Source organism: Haemaphysalis longicornis, unplaced genomic scaffold, assembly GCF_048455015.1.
Source record: "Haemaphysalis longicornis isolate Haplotype H1 unplaced genomic scaffold, Haemaphysalis longicornis Haplotype H1 scaffold_8, whole genome shotgun sequence".
In the NCBI taxonomy this organism is placed as follows: Eukaryota; Metazoa; Arthropoda; class Arachnida; order Ixodida; family Ixodidae; genus Haemaphysalis; species Haemaphysalis longicornis.
The window spans coordinates 39,833,884-39,848,807 of record NW_027526445.1 but is presented as its reverse complement, the minus strand read 5'-3'; the positions used below and the strand labels follow the sequence as shown (position 1 = coordinate 39,848,807).

Below are 14,924 nucleotides of genomic sequence, written 5' to 3'. Positions count from 1 at the left end.
GCTTTACCACCACGCGTACCTTCACGATGATTTCTTCTAGCCACCTTCCATCGTTTCCCCTGGCCGATACCACTCCTACAAAGTTAATCGCATAAATTGCCACTCATCTGCTTTTGCCTGGTCTTTCATTCCACGAACCGTAGTCGAATGGAATAATCTACCACCTCGTATCGCTTCTCATAAAGCCAACACGAAATTCCAGGAACTAATTCAAGACCCAACCTAACACTTCCCTCTGCCTTTTTTCCGGGGTTTTTCTTTTCCGTCCTTCAAAATGTGCACTGAGCATTTTTGTTCTTGCTCTGTATTTTCCTTTTTTGTTTTTGTTGTGCTGATAGGTTGTACATCGTATCGTGCTAGAATTTGAACCACCTGGTTTATGTTGCGGTCTTTTTTATGTTGCTGCGATCTTTTTTTCATTGTTGGGTTATCATTTTTTGTCAAGTTTACAATGTGTATTTATTTGCATGAACAGTTCGAGCACTCCTGCTTTGTTTTATTTTTTTTCCCCTTTTGCTACGCTAAAACAATGTGTGCTATGAACCCCCTATGTAATACCCCCTCATGGGGCCTTTACGTGCATTGTGAATAAGTTAATACATAGATAAAACTGTTGGAGTCAAATGCATGTGCCCACGTAATTATTCTGCCAGTACTAAATTGCACACTCTGAATATTTCTCAGCAACATATGCCCTACACTTTTCATGCAGCAGCGTTTTTAACAGTAAGAGCAAACAAAGCATTCATATTTCGCTTTTAAACATGTGCGTACGCGTTATCTTCAATTTAAACATTATGCATTACACATTGACAGCGATGCACTAAATGCAAACCTCTCTCTTGGCCTCCTCCAACTGAACAATGCGTTCATAGTTGGCAGCCATGCCAGGCACGAAGTCCCCAGGGGCTTGTTGTGTGGGGCGCCAAGACTCCCTGCAAGATGCCAAGAGGTTGTGTTCATAGTTGTAGTCATAGTTCATTCACAGTCATGTCACATATGGTATTGTTGCATGGGGTAACACTTATGATTGTCATCTGGCACCATTACAACATATCCAAAATCAGTCTCTTCGTATCTTTACTAACAGCTCATTTCTCGCTACCGCCTGTGTTTTGCTTCAGTGGAATAATGTCTTATCGGTTCGAAATTTATTCTTTTACAACATAGCCACGTTTTTGTTTCGACTGCATGTTAATAATTTATCGCAACAAATTATTGACAGGCAACTATTACAAAATACCAACTCCACCATAATTGCAGCCAACGAAAATTATTTGATATCCATAGTCCGTACTACCTGTGGTCACATGACATCCACCTTTTCAGCTATCTCATTTTGGAATAGTCTTTCGGCAGAACTAAAATCGTCAGCATCATTCTTTTCCTTCAAGCACTTGCTAAAAATGTTTTTGGTGAATCGATAAATGTATTGTTTTCATTATCTGTAATGCTATGTTACGGTTCATTTCATTGCCTAAGTTTTCTGAGTTCAGCGAGATGGTATGTGCGCTGCAAGTGTATAGGTAATGTATTTTTTGCTGCCATCCTTTTTACCTTGTTTGATTAGTATTGTGCTGGTAATGTGCAACACGTATTTTTTTTCGCATTTTTTTGTTTAACCGCCTTCTTCGCTTTTCCGTATTCTACTTTAGCGCTGCCTAAACTGTGTTCATTGTTTAGTTACTGTTTTTTTGTTTTGCTTCTTTCTGTGCATTCTTTATTGTGTATGGATTAATCCAGGGTACCGTTGCAGTCTGTTGACTATGGGACCCTTTTCTGTTTAATAATTTGTATGTATTTCACACCGCTGGAAATAATAAAGAATTCAAGAATTCAGCGACAATGCCAGTACCTTGTCTTGTGCAGGACGTGTTCGCCAATAAGCTTTACTCCGCTAAGAACACACACACCATTGTCACTTGAATTGCTTACCCACTGGCATGGCTGCTGTTGGGATGCATTGGAGGGGTGGCCTCGAGAGAAGACGCACTGCTGCTCGACTCCAACCTGCGCGCCGGTGGACTCCACCACGTTGGGGTGTGTTCCGGTGAGCTTGACTGCGGCGGGGCGTACACGAAATCGGCAGCCTGGACCACAGCCCCTGCAAATGTTCGGGATGCATTTTTGCATGCTGTGCATTATAATTAAGCAATCAACGTCGCTACCGCTGAATATTGTGCAAGCTGTGCGTTTACAAACCTGCCCCGCTGGTGCCCGCTGCATCGCCTGTCGATAACGGCGGCCGCTGGGCGCCAGTTAGGGTGGACGCCGGAACCTAACCATCCGGCAAAGAGAATAACAAAAGGTGAGCTTCCTGTGCGCGCATGAGCACTGTACATATATGTGCACAACGAAATCCGTCAAATGTAAACGCAGATCTCCATAGCCTCGGTTTGCACTTGTACCTGGCTACTGTCATCGTCGTCGTCGGTAGGCGGTTCCAGAATAGGCGATGTCACGCCGACCGCACTGCTCGGCCCAATGATTTCGAGGATCCGCCCATCCAGGCCCGGTAGCCTGCCACCTCCAGTGCCCCTGGAAAACCATGACACTCACTAAGCATACGCACAGGCAATAAAAGCAGTTGCTGTACAAAGTGTAACTGTACAATAACATACTGTACAAAGAGTAACTACAACATACGGCTGGCGCCTCTCCCCCCCCCCCCCCCCCCCTACCGGAGACCGGTAATTCCGTGCAGTGCACTTCGCTATTGCGCTCGGGAGACCGGCTGCCATCGTCGCGACCGTCCGTCTCGCGGTCTTCGGGCCGCATGCATTGATAAGCGTGCCGTACTCGCTCGCCAACGCGCCCCGACAGCGTCGCATAATGGCTGCCGCGAGAGATTTTACCTAACTGGCCAAACCGCTTCCGCTCACGGACTAGCCAGAGTCACTGTTAATTATTGATAGTGACTCTGGCTGGTCAGTGTGCGGAAGCGGTTTGTCCGGTTAGGTAAAATCAAGACAGACTGCCCTCGCGGCGGCAGTCTCGGGGTAGGGGGGGATTTCACAAAGCCTACGAGGCGCCTGCCAGACATACTTAATACGTGCGTGAGTGGATGTGCGCCCGCACACACACTGTGTACACGGGACGCGGAGCGCACACGGAAACAATAAAGCCGCTGATTGATGGCACCAAAATAGCAAAATAATGCATAAGGTAATGCTCACCGCATATTCACGCCGCACTGAGACGCCAGATTCCGAGTTCTCCCGCGCTGCCTCCTCCACACCGCCTTCCATTGCGCGACAGTTTTCTTAGCGGGCCCTTCTCGGTTAAGGAGTCCTTCGAGCGCGCACCATGCTTTTCTTTTTCTTTCAGATGATGCGTGCTCGCAGGACTCCCGAGCCAAGATGTTGTTCTCCTCGACGAAACTGACAAGCATGTCGAGTTGTCGTTGCGACGCCTGCGGGCCCGTCTTGACGCCACGGTGGGACGACATCTTTGCAGGATTTCAAACTACCCGCACCGCACTGAGCGACTGAACCGCACATAGGCAACATAGGCGCCAGGAGCGCTCGCGGCGCGACTCACGCTACGCAGCGCTTCAAAGGTAGACAAACTTGAAAAATAAACATGTTTAACTGTCATGAACATTATTTAAAGTAAGCAAAAAAAAAACGTATAAAACGTACAGGTAACTTACAATACGAAAGCATACCTTTTTTTTTTTACCCACCGGCAAGAATTTAGCGAATTGTGGCCGAATCGGTTGGCAACGCGACGTTCCCTAGAAGTCTCTATAGGGACAACGCTAGAGAACGTAGCGTGCTCTTTGATTGGCTAGTTCCTCTCCTTCGTTCTCCCCGACACCTTGCAAGGCCAGGGTCTTGCTCAATTTGACGTCAAACTGACGTCACACGCGAAACGACGGCGCCGTTTTGGAGAATTCGGCCCTTGGACTTAGGTCGGTGACTGGCAATACATGTTTTCTCTCTCCCTCTCTAAAACGAGAGGCCGTCGTTTTAAAACAACGCTGTGACTCCATGCAAATGCATTGTCTTCTTGGGCGGGGACGCCGCTTTAAATTTGGAAGAGGAAAGAGATAACCCAAGAAAACTCTTTGGCAAGGTATTTTACGCCAGTCGGTTTGCGCCCGTCGCTACAGTGTTTTTCCTGGCTTATCTCGCAAACGTGTTTTGTTTTATTCGGTTCTTGGACTGCACCCATCTTCGAAGGTCCTCCTTCTTCAGAGAGTATAAAAGCACTGATTCGTTTTCGTGAACCACCAAATATTGTTTCAGATGTAGAAATTCTTTTTCTAGATTTTAGGCATTCAGTATCTACATTTAGTACCTTTTTAGGCACTTGTAGGTTCAGGAGCGACATCGTAATCCTGCTCCACAGAATGTTAGAAGAGAAAAACTAAACAAAAAATTAGCGTCCTTCCACTCTGTGAACAAGGATGACCAGCGAACCTATAGGAGCCGTCCAAGGATAGCATATAATAAAACACGTTTTTTTGTAATTTGGTATTTAGCATACTTGCTAGCAAATTAGCTGAATGAAACTTGGAGGCACTCGAGCTTCATTCTGACAGACGAACCTGGAGCTGTTTGTTTCCCTCCCGTGTCGTAGGCATCATACTGTATGTGTAACAGACCAACCAAGTCCATCGACCAATAGGACGCCGGACCGGTGGCATTGGGCCGCTTGACGCCCACATTTAAACTTCCCGCCAGCACAACGAACTGTTCATCGCCGGGAACCGGTTATGTGCCCGTGCTTAGGAGTGGAGGAAACTGTTGAAAATGTCGCTCTGAAAGCCTTTAAGCTGCTCAAGTAATATTTGCAAAATCCAGCGTTCCGAGCAGGCAAGTTGTCGTTCCTCCGGGAGGAATTTGCGGCAAGTCGTAAAGCTCGAACTTGCAGGCAATGACGGCGGCAGCGGCATTCCATTGCTTTCGTGGCTATTCGCGCTTCAGTTCGGGCCGACGCTTCTTCATTTGCCGTTTTTCCTCCTAGCAAACGACATGCGACCGTCCCATGGCGAGTTAAACCTGGAAGGTCTCGAGCTTTATTCTAGTGGACAAACTGGACTGTCTTTAACCCTGCACCGTCGGAGGCATCCTAGTGTCTGTGTAATACAACAACCCAGACCCAAACCGCTCGATTACGCAGTGCAGCTGACAGGGCGCGATGAGCCCATCGTCTTCCCAGTTTAAACTTCCCTCCAACCCAACGGGCATGTCATCGGTAGTTACACGAAGCGCAGCGGCGCGTGCATGTCCCACTCCTTCCAGCTCCAACCCGGGAACGCAAAAAACCGGCGACCGGCGAAGATGACGCTCGGAAAGCCTTTCAAGCTGAAGTAGGATTATGGCCTCACGACGGCGTTCCAACCCATTTACACCAGGAGGGATTCCAGGCGGCCACGGCGGAGGAACGTGCTTTTTACGTCCATTTGCGGTTGTGTTGATTCCCCGTAACCATTTGATAACGGCGCTACCGCTGTGGTCAGCCGCTTGCGCAAGTTGTGAATGAGGCATGGGTCTTGGCGATGGGATAACTGTCGGGATAGGGGGTCAGCGGTGGCGAGGAGGAGCCCCGGAGCGTCGCCGAGTAAAGCGGCTCACCGGAATGAAAACGGGAGAGGAGGGGGGAGGGGGTGGATAAGACAAATACTGCTCCGCAGTAAAAGCAATTGAGGTGCAGAAAACAGGGCAGGCGCCTTGTAGGTGTTGTGAAATCTCCCCCCACCCCTACCCCGAGACGGCCGCCGCGAGAGCAGTCTGTCTTGATTTTGCCTAACCGGCCAAGCCGCTTCCGCTCACTGGCAAGCCAGAGTCACTGCTAATTGTTGATAGTGACGCTGGCTAGTCAGTGAGCGGAAGCGGTTTGGCCGGTTAGGTAAAATCAAGACAGACTAATCACTCGCAGTTGTGAAACGACACCAGCTGTACTGGACGGGAGCAGTCTGTCTTGATTTTACCTAACCGGCCAAACCGCTCCCGCTCACTGACTAGCCAGCGTCACTATCAATAATTAACAGTGACTCTGGCTAGTCAGTGAGCGGAAGCTGTTTGGCCGGTTAGGTAAAATCAAGACAGACTTCTCTCGCGGCGGCCATTATCCGGTAGGGGGGGGGGGATTTCACAACACCTACGAGGCGCCTGCCGAAAACAGAACATTCGCCCCATTAGGTTGCGAATAATACAAATGCAAACCATGACTATTTCTTTGCCTCGTCTATCTGTGCAGTTTATGCGTTAATTCGGCAAGTAGAATTCGGCTTGTATTACGGCAAACAAACAGCTCTTCTCACCGGTATCCGGCTATGGAACACCATACCACCGGAAATAAAAATGTCCCAATGAATTGGAAAATTAAAAAAAAGAACTTAAGACGTTCCTCACGTCCACGCCACAATCACCATAATTTTAAATAGTTTTTACTTTTCTTCGTGTTCTTTACCTTTCTACTTTCTGTCCCTCTCTTTCTCATGTCAACGTTTCCACACCTTCTGCCGATGGATCCCCTCATTGGTGGTTGTTGTATGTCGCTGAAAATAAATGTGGTTTCTCTTTGCGTTCTCATTATTGCTATTTTCCAACATGTGTCGATCTCACAATTAGGAATGTTGAATTACTCGTGTTTTTTCTCTGTGTAATATTTCCCTTTTTTCTTTTTTTTTGCTATTCTGTTGTGGAATATCTTGTGTTTTTGGCTGCGATTTTATATTATATGTTTTTCGCTACTACTGATTGCTGCTTCAAATATATTTATTGTGTTCACTAATATATGAGGTCCCGTTTCACTCCCTGACTATGGGACCTCCTTCTGTATACAAAATATTTTGTAACCTATCCATTGCATAATAAAATCCTTTTCTGATGATGATGATGATGACAAAGAGCAGTTTGATTCGTCGAAAGCAACTAGAGTGCTACGCTTTATTTATCACACTGCGATAGTCCATTTGGTCTACGCTTTTCTGGTATGTAACAAAGCGATATAAACAACGCATGCCATAGAATAAAACGCTGTTTATCGGTGGCATGCCCGTTCCGACACACATCGCGGGAGTTTCGAGATATGGCTTCATGCGGCGGTGAAACTGCAACGGTTACCAATGGGCGTTTTAATTATACAGCAATCAATGGTACTTGAGGCAATTATAATGGCGTCAGCATCAAAAGCCGCGATGCGGATCCTTGGAAGTGGTCTATTAAAGCATTGCCAAACCGCTAAATGGCCTTCCACGCGTTTGACACTGCTGAGGAAACTAGCGGAGGAAAGCAACCAAACGAGCTCACAGAGGAGCCGCTACATTCAGCATCGCCGACAGCTTTACCATACAGGGCGGAAGGAATGAATAGGGAACACCGCGTAATTGACACTTTGAAGCCATTTGGATTCGTAAATGCAGATTGCTAAACAAAGCCTCCCACACAGCAAGATTACGAAGCTTTTCCAGGTGACAGCAAAGCGTCTCAGGCGTATTATTGAGCATTAGTGCTCGCGCTGTCAAAATGCGTGCAAACTGCGTAGGTATCCTCGGGATTTTGGAACGCGTCTTGAGAGCATGCGGACAATGTATAAGCTGAGTATGTAAGAAATAATTTGGATAAATTTACTTTGCGCAAGCGAGGCACAAAATGGTGAGGAGTGTTTTATGCCTACAGTGTCGTCCTCTACTGAGCAGACAAAGGTCATATACAAGCTTATCCTCTTTTGTGAGGCGCGAAAAAGCGGGCAACTGGCACTGTCCCTACCTCGATTGATTGTAGGTTTTAACGCGCCGACGCAACACAGGCGATGAGGCGCCCCGTAGTGGAGGGCTCCGGATTTATTTCGACTACCCGGGGATCTTTAATATGCGCCGAAATCTCGTACACAGGGGCGTGTTTGCTTTTCGCGTCCATCAGGAAAGCGGCCGCCGCGGCAGGGAATCGAACCCACGGCCTCGTGCTCAGCAGCGCAATGCCTTAGCCACTGAGCCACCGCGGCGGGTATGTCCTGTCCCTATATCAGTTCACTTTGTCTTTCTGAGGTTCTGAATTTGTTATGTGCAATAAAATGCATGGATATTCCGGAATTCTGCTATAGTGACGGTAGTTAACCATCAATGAATATTTCGTTTATCATCATTCATAAAGGTGCCGGAGGGTATTTGTTTCGCCAAATACAGCAAGTGCAATAAAGGTATTGATATTATAAATTATAGCATGTGCAGGACGGGGAAAGACATTTGCCATGGACGCGCTCCCTCATACGGACGCCCAAGGCACGCATAAAAATCAACTGCCTGCTGTTTCATGAACACAGTACTTCTCAGGCTTGGAGGTCTGACCCGTTGTGTTTGGCTCAGAGTCTGGAGGTAACATTTCGAGGGGCTGCTATTTTAGTGAATACTTCTAGAGAGTTTGGCTCCCTAATACGGACGGAAAGAGCAAGTAGAACGAGGAATCTCAGGAACGTCTTAGTAATTCGGAAAACACTATTTTCCAACTGCAGAGGCACATTATTTGCATTATCAGTTTCGTTTGTGCCTGCAATCGTAAATGTGCGCCTCCTAACCCGCTCAGGCAACTTTGAAGTGGAGAAGCAAAGGGGAAATTTACCGGGAACAAATTTATCTGCTCGCCTAATTTTTAACTTAATAATTACGGAGACGAAATTACTCATCCGAGCATCAGTGCATCTTTTCGCACACAATTCTAACGTCACAAGGCAGTCACGAAGTCCCCTTTTCGTCCACTAGGGTCATCGAAGGTGCGGTGGTACGGGGGACGGGAGATGGTCTCGCATCTCGTGCATCCCGGATTCGAATGTTACCCTAACTGAAGCATACTATTTTAGCAATACAATTACTTTTGTTTGATCATAGCAGGTTGTGTGAGAAATTTTGCGTAAGCTCAAGTACTCCTTGGCATGTTGCATGTTCTCCGTTGCGCGTTTTGTGTGTCATTCGTCAGCAAACTCTTACACTCTCTGCAGCGATCAGGGATTTCGGATGTGCAAAGTTAGGGAAGCAATTGCATCTAAAGGGCTGCGAAGTGCCCGTCCAACCGTGCTTTCTGTGTTCACGTAACCCGGATGGGAAGACAGATGTGCACGGAAGTGCGTGAAAGCATCTGGAAACGGCTCCGGTCTAAGTTATAAAATAGGCACACTGCCAACACACGTGCGTCGATACGCCTGGTCGCTTCCGGGACAGCTGCCTCCGTTCACAAAACGATGACCCCAAGCCGATAAACGTGCTCAAAATTCTAACTACAACACCGACTTTTTTCATTTGAAGTTCTAGCATCTAAGCTAGCCCTAAATACTCAGGAGCGTCGCAGTGGTGGGGCAAGATATTTTTAGACCCACGGGGGTAATGAGCGCTGGCCGAAATCTCAATACTAAGCCGTTTCCTTCTTTCGCCTGTATTAAATTCTGCCGCCACAAGCAAGATCGCATGGTCGAACTATCGCTCTGGAGCACAGAGTCCCATGAAGCCATGAACCCTGCTCTACTGCTTCGGACAGGGAACATGAACAGTTGCCGTGGATAAATACAGCAAGGCTGTTCTGACAATACTGAGTTTCCACTGTAGAACGCAGAATTTTTGTATATGAAAATTAAGGAATGCTGTAAGCGCAGATATCTGGAAACGAAACGACGGAAAAGTTCAGCCCCAAATTAACAGCGGTAGAATTGGTGTCACGTCTTTCGCAGGTACACCTGCATATTTTGGAAACACCGGAAGCTAAAATGCCAGAATTTCCAACACTACTAGGTTAAAACGGAGGGGGGAAACTCAGAGGAAACAAATTCACAGAAGGCTTCCAACCTGCAGCTCAGCGGGAACACGGCGTCCTCCAATTGTTGCAATTGCTGTTCGAACTCGTCGTCTATCAGGGCTAAGATTGTCGCGTAGGACACGTGGGCGTCTTCTCATGAAGTTCGGGTGCTCCCCAAGGGGTGCTCCCTACTGAGGTGCTCCCCACTAGGTTCCAATGTTTCTATATGAGGCTCATTTGAAGGTCATGGGTTTTTTTTTTTCTGGCTTGCCTAAGATGGATTAGATTACACGCTGGATATGTCACCCCAGAGCAAAAAAAAAAAAAGGATTCAGTAAGGAATAGCCGCATCTTCGGAACTGGAGGTCTTCAGTTTTAGGGGATTGCGGAAAGCAGTCGACGCATAAAATTGAGGTCCTGTGATCGGGGATGCTTGCAAGTGTCCCATGTTGCCTGAGGTGCCTAGCGCAGCAGAGAAAGGACAAAATATCCCCATGAAGAGAATACCAAAATAAATTATAGACAATGAGGAAATTATGGAGAAAGATAAAAAATGAGTTTTCGAAGAAGAAATGTTCAACCGGCGCGGAGGATTTGATGCGTAGAGAGGCAGGATATTGGTAGTTTAGAATAACGCAATGATAAGTATTTTGTATAATAAGCTTTGACCTCGCTTCACTTAGATCCTGTCACAAACTTTTGCTAGTTACTGCAATTCTGTTTACGTGTATCTGACTCATTTTTTAAAAAAAGCTCCCCATATACAGGGTGATCAAAGTTAAGGTGGCAGGTTTCTTTTTTTAAATATGCGCTTAGATCTACGTGAACACTACCTCTACAGTGAGGTTATGCGCCCAGGGAGACACGTAATGAAGGTGTAATTATTGATGTCGGTGGCTTAATTAACTAAAATCGAATAAATAACTTTTTAGTGCTTGCAGTAAGCAAGCATGTTTGCATTCAAAAGTTGGACGCAACCGTGCTTCTACGCAGATTCATTTGGCAGAATTCTTTTAGCGCATCCGTGCTCCGAGATATCGAACTACGAAGTTTAATTGCCGCTTACGTGTTTGCGCGTGCATTGCAGTGAAGACTGGCGCAAAGCGCCTCCCTTTTGTGACGTGCCTGCTGTGTACGGTGCTTGTTTGAGAACGGGGTAGCTATTCCAGAAGGTCCGAGATAGCTCGGTCGCGAGTTTCCAGCTGCTCGAGTTAACAAAGTAGGGATAGTACAGCATCCGATAAACCTCAAGCGACACCGGAGCAATCGCGCGGAGCACGCTTGGCATCATCAGCGCGCCCAGTTCAGGCCGCTCACGATCGAAAAGCACGGCTTGTGCGAACATCCGCGTGCAGCGCCGTCTAGAATCGATTTGCAATATGCACGACGTTATGTAAAGCAGATAATCTAGCTATTCCTTTTAAGACTCCGTCCTGGCCACAGCCTTCTTTTACAGCTCCGCCCTGTAAAAGCGGCGCGGGGTGGCTCCGATTTTCTCGGTGTTCTGTTCTTCCACTGAAATGTGTTTGCTACGTGGTTTGAGGGTGGCTCCAGTGCAGCTCAGCGCAAGCCCAAACCAAGTAAGCGAAGCAGGTCACTGTAGCGAAAGGAACGCGCCCTTCTCCCGACTGTCAAATGTGACCGGCTTTGTTTACGTCCGGACGGCGAACGTAGTATCAGACATCGCCTCAATTTAGCTTGTCATGAGCGTGTTTCAGCCTTTTTACGAGTGCATTTTAGTCGTTGGAGGTGTGCTATCTGTCGTCGATTGTGTTTTTGCTTTGTGAATACGGCTGCCAAGGGAAAATCCTGTCGTCTTGGCTGCTCCTAGCGTCCGGACTTGAGCGTTCACTTCGTTCAGACCGAACGCCCCCCTCCCCCCCCCTCCCCCCTGTGGCTGTGGCAACATTTGACTGACTGTGGCCTGGGAACTTCATTCGTTCATTGTTTTCTGCTAAGCTTTGCTACTGGAGCACTAAATGCAAGTGACTTCGTGGCTGAAAAGCTACCCCTACGGCGATGTGGATGCCATGGCAGCCATAGCTGGGTGGGGCTTCGGGCGCTACGCCCCGCCCACGAATGACCTGGGTTTGTGGGATTGACAGGAGAACTCGGAGCAAACTCGGGGGAGATATCGCACGGCCGAGTTCAAATCGTGACGCTCGTGTTGGCGGCTGCTGAGGCGTGGTTAAATTGTTCACGGTCGCTGTAGCAGGCATATATCTATCTTGACAGAGTTATTTTCCTTAGCGGAGAAGAAATTTCACGCCTTTGTCGTCTCTCGAAAGTACCATGCATTTGCTGTGCAGCCATCTGGCTCCCGACCCCTTTTGCGACGACTCTGAGGCGGCTTTCGCTCCATGGCTAACGAGGAGCAAGTTTTGCGTTCTCTGCGGTTTTACGCGACGGACGCTTTCCACGGAAGCGTTGGTAGCGACCACACCAGCGACCGCCCTCACTCGACGGTCAGCTGGGGTGTTCGCGATAGCATGACTGCAGACACGTTTTTCGCCTTTTTTTAGGTGGTTAGCCGGACAAGGCTTCCGCAGGTTCTACCGTGCGTTTATCCGTCTACAGCCAGAGCGTACGCTTCAGTCGCGACCGCTCGATGGAAACGTTTCCAGCGAGTGGCCGTGCTTCAGTTATCGTCTGCTAACAAACTTTCCAATGTGGCGTTGCATGACCGTGCGCTTCATTTATCGTCAGCGCGGCAGACAGTTTCTCTTTAGGCGTTTCGTGTCACACCATTCCTGAGAAAATTTTACTCGCAGGATAGTATATATTCAACAGCGTGTGTCTATTGAGGGAGGCGATCTTTAAGCATTGAAACGGGTGTGGTCCAGCGTCTTTGTCGTCTCGACGGAAGCGGATCATGTAAAGCTTGCGAAAGGAAGAGTTGAGACCGGAAGAAACAGCGTGACGCCAGAAGGAGGGTGAAGGTGTAGGGTCCATAGAAAAAGGAAAACCAACGACGGTGGAGAGCTTCGTCGAACAAGAGCTGTGAAGAAGAAAGGGAAATAAAGGAAACAACTTTGAGAAGCTGTGGTTGTTGCTATTCCTTTCTTCGTAGCACATGCCCAATTGGGTGATTGTCCGCATTTGACAGCTTTGAGGAGAGAATGGGCTCGGTTTTTAAATTTACAAAAATGTGAATTGTAAATGTGAAAGTTGTATAGTAATGCGTGACACGTGAACGTGATTACACATGAGAAGGACTGGTGTACATCAGCCGCGCAGATCCCCGATTACAGGGAGGCTGTGGTGTGTGCCAGTCTTCTTGGTGGCGAGTTCACTACAAAATGAAAGAGAAGAAACTGACGCAAACAGGGTATAGAATATAAAGAAGCCGGTCGAAGTAATGCCGAAATTCTTGCCGAGAGACAGAGAAATAAAAGTGAGGAAAAATACACAAGTGCAGTAGATCAGTAAAGAACTACCGCAACTACAACCGTCAGCTGTTAATAAGTATCGCAAGTACAATGTATCAGTTGTGATGAAGTATCGCCACGCTTTCGCCTTCAAACCACGTAAGCAGACTTAAGTGTCCCAAGGGAATTTTGTATCCCTAGGTAATTTCGTATCGTATCCTAGGGAATTGTGTGTCCCCAGGGAATTTCGTAAGTGAAAGCAAACAGAGGATTTCGATAACACCGAGCAGCAATTACTTTGAATGTGGCGCGTTTCCATCACCCGCTTTCTTTTTTGCCAGTCCGCCTTAGTCCCGCAATTGCATTGTCTGCCACCGACGGCAGAAATGGGCAGGAACTTCTTAGGACAGCGAATTCAAAGAAAAAGCTCACAAGAACGCCTAAAATAGCAAATAAATGAACTTTGGAGTGAAATACAGAATAATAAAATGAAAGCGTGATAAAGTAATGTAGTTGGATTTGCTTGCCGCCAGTAGCCACGAGTGCAGCAGTGGACCGAGAGACAGCAGTGAAAAACGCGCTACGCCCTACTCGCGCCTCCTTGGAACGCGCTGCATTGGACCGGTTACGTCGCCCCAATAATCGGCAAATAGCACGAATTCCACTTTTAATGCGCTTGAACTCCGCATCATATTGTCAGTATGTCGTGTGGGTGTCACAAACGCGAGCATACGACGTCTAAAAGTAGTGTATAGTTTTTTTTTCATATTATTGTAGAGCGCCTAATTCTTGTTACAGTCGTCCGATTCATTTCCGACGACCTCCCTGGTAGACATCGTCTGGACCCCGGTGCACACCGGCTTGGGAGGAAATGAGGCAGCACACAACGCAGCACGAGGACTTAATATCCGTGCCGGTGTCAGCCTCGTTCCCTACCACGGCGCCAGGTCAGCCAGGGATCACTTAATCACGTACCACGAGATCATTGCGCATTACCGCCTCGCTCGCCGTCAATACCCTCCTGCCCACCCTGAGCTAACCAACGATCAGGAGCGCTGATGGCGACTCCTGCAGACGCACTCTTTGGCCTGCCGAGCACTTCCGCACCGAACTCCGCCCTCGCAATTCCCCTCGCCAAATTGCCCACTCTGTGGGGACCAAGCCACGCTTGTTCACTCCATGTGGGCCTGTCCTCAAGACCCCTTTCCACCCGTAGTTAATGAAGAGCAGTGGGAGGAAGCGCTGGGCAGCTCGCACCCAGAGGTCCAGATACTTCTGGTCCCCGTGCTGCCAACGTCGCTGCCGGCCTCAAACCAGCGGCCACACCGCTTCCGTAAACCAACCTAAGCCTCAATAAAGTGATTCCTCCTCCTCAGGCAACCAAAGTAACGAACTGACGAAAGTTAAAGATAGAGGACTGCAATGTTGCTGTAAAGCGTCTTTCATAATTACCGTCAGTGCAAGCCGGAATGTTATCGCCTTCAAAGCTTGTTGTCAGGCTTACGTGCCCCTAATAATTTTTTTTTCTAAAAAAATGTTCTTCTGCAGCGAGGTTTTCAGTGTGGATAAAAGTTTCCACGTTGAAGCCAAACTCGGGGAGTGTAATGAATTCTATATGCAAGAAATGCGGAAATAGGCAGAAAAACGTTCGCCTATTATAGCTGTATGAACGTAGATTATAGTTAAAAATACAGAAAAACAAGATACAGTCAAACAGATCAAACAACAAAACAATGAAACAATAAAATACCCACACCGAATGAAAAGGCGGCCAAATCGTCTACTGGTAGCACAATTTGGCAATAAACATATTGATAGTCCA

The 14,924-nt window shown here is 47.6% G+C and overlaps 1 long non-coding RNA gene across 1 annotated transcript; it reads right to left on the bottom strand.

Annotated features, from left to right (window-relative positions):
* Window positions 1-815: 815 nt before the first annotated feature.
* Window positions 816-2,656, bottom strand: LOC144149903 (uncharacterized). Its single transcript, XR_013318385.1, has 4 exons — window positions 2,409-2,656; window positions 2,203-2,278; window positions 1,936-2,104; window positions 816-935 (listed from the first exon to the last, which is right to left on the bottom strand). It is a non-coding gene; the product is annotated as an uncharacterized LOC144149903 (long non-coding RNA).
* Between the last annotated feature and the right edge of the window lie 12,268 nt (window positions 2,657-14,924).